The sequence below is a fragment of the Euphorbia lathyris genome, chromosome 9 (genome assembly GCF_963576675.1).
Source record: "Euphorbia lathyris chromosome 9, ddEupLath1.1, whole genome shotgun sequence".
Lineage (NCBI taxonomy): Eukaryota > Viridiplantae > Streptophyta > Magnoliopsida > Malpighiales > Euphorbiaceae > Euphorbia > Euphorbia lathyris.
In genome coordinates this window covers 46,121,625-46,123,844 of record NC_088918.1, presented here as the reverse complement: position 1 = coordinate 46,123,844, position 2,220 = coordinate 46,121,625, and the positions used below count along the sequence as shown (strand labels likewise).

The following is a 2,220-nucleotide window of genomic DNA, read 5'->3' as shown; positions in this document are numbered from 1 at the left end:
TAAAACAATCCAGATTGATAATCTGCAGAAATTCTCAAGATATATTCAGAGATAAATTGAAGTTATCAAGTTATAGTAATTTCTAAGGCTTTTATTCCAGCATTGAAGGAAGCAAGATCGAGAGATACACTTCCTTGAGATACAAGATACAATAGAAGAAGACGACCAGAGGCTTGACATCCTTATAGAGCCAGTAAAAGGATTCACAATCCCTATGCTCTCATCTGTTACAGTCTTTATGCTCTGTATTCTTTACTTTTGACATATGATCAACACTGTCAAATACTTGTTTATCAAACACACAATCCAATCCAATGCAAATTATTCTTTGTTCACCATTTCATTTCTATTAGTGCTTCTATGAATATTCTAGGGAAATCCATATAAGCATTGGGTTAGGCTATGCTTACTTTGTTTTTAACAAAGTAATCCTTACTTTGTGTGTTTTCGCCATTAGATGGATTTTACACCCTATCATCCAATGGTGAAAAACACAAAGTAAGAATTACTTTGTCAAAAACAAAGTAACTATAGAAGACACCCATTTTATGAAGTTAGAAGAGATTCGGTTCATAAAAGGATAATTGTATCACATCATCTACTTGTTTCGTTTTTCTTAATTCGAATTCACTACGATATGCCAAGGAATTGGGATTATTTATCTAAAGACATCTAAGTTATTTAATCCTGGATCGAGAGTTGTATTAAATATTCTTATCTGATACAACTGCAGTTAGATTGAAAAGTATTTACAGGTTTATATTTACCAAAAACCTTATTTGTATCCCGAGCTATGCACGGAATAGAAACCAAAGAAATCTAACTTAAGTTAACAAAACTATTTCACAAACTTAATTATTTATTTTCTATAACCAAAAGAAAACGAATTTATAAATTAATCTGTTACGATAGTCAATCAGCGTTCTCTGTGGGAATGATATCTTTTATTACTACAAACAGAACCGTGCACTTGCGGAATTCGCCTAACAAGTTTTTGGCGCCGTTGCCTGGGAACACCAAAGAGATTGACTTATATAAATCATTATTTTATTTATTTCGAATTTTGGTTTATAGCAAGTATTAAGATTAAGATTTTATGCGTCAGACACGAAGTGCTAAGCAGACACTAGAGCCTTATCAACTTGAGATTGAAAAGAATTTAAAGAAAAAGAAAAGAGCAAGGAAGAATAAGAACAAAAACAAAGAAAAGATGGCAGTACTCCAGAGATTAATGGACTACGCCGCACCAGGACTCAATGGAGTACCCGATAGGGTAGTGCGTCAACCAATTGTTGTAGAACAGTTTGAGATCAAACCATCTTTACTTCAAATGTTACAAAACAGTGTCCAATACTATGGACTGCCAAAGGAGAATCCGAACACTCATCTGGCAAGTTTTCTAGAGATCTACGACACCTTTAAAATCAACATGGTGACAGTAAATGATATTAAGCTTTGTATTTTACCATTTACCCTGAAAGACAAAGCGAAAGCCTGATTGAACTCACTTCCCCCAGGAACAATCACCACTTGGGACCAACTAGTCAAGAGTTTTCTATCCAAATTCTTTCCCCTAGCAAAAATAGCAAGAATTATCAAAGAGATTACATCATGTACCCAGCACGAAACTGAAACCATCTATGAGGCGTGGGAACGCTTTAAAGAACTTCAAAGGTTCTGCCCACGCTATAACCTACCCCAAGAACTACTCATGCAAACCTTTTATATTGGTATTAACCCAACCACCAGAGGAACAATTGATGTTATGTCTAGAGGGTCATTTATGAAAAGGACTTCTGAAGAAGCATTCGATCTATTCGAAGAAATGGCAACAAATAGCAGTATGTGGCCAGTAGAAAGATCGCATGTTACTAATACAAGTAATGCTCCCGCCTCTTCTTCATCCTCGACGGTGAAAGGTATACCTGATTTAGACCCTGTTACACTATTGCAAGCACAATTTTCTATTTTGTCTCATAAGATAGACAAATTACATACTGAAGTACAGAACCAATCTAATAATGATTGTAGTAATTCGGACTCGGAAGAACAAGTTAATTATGTTCAAAATCGAAATAATCCTTATTCGAATACCTACAACCAAGGATGGAGAAGTCATCCAAATTTTGGTTGGAAAGAAGGAAATAATTCCAACCAAGATAAGACAAACACTAACCACACCAGTGACCCACTAGGAAATCTTTCTTTTAAGATTGATAA

The 2,220-nt window shown here is 34.9% G+C and overlaps 1 non-coding gene across 1 annotated transcript; it reads right to left on the bottom strand.

The window, feature by feature from the left end:
* Window positions 1–1,588: 1,588 nt before the first annotated feature.
* On the bottom strand, window positions 1,589–1,695 carry LOC136207758 (small nucleolar RNA R71). The gene has a single exon (XR_010676885.1). It is a non-coding gene; the product is annotated as a small nucleolar RNA R71 (small nucleolar RNA).
* Between the last annotated feature and the right edge of the window lie 525 nt (window positions 1,696–2,220).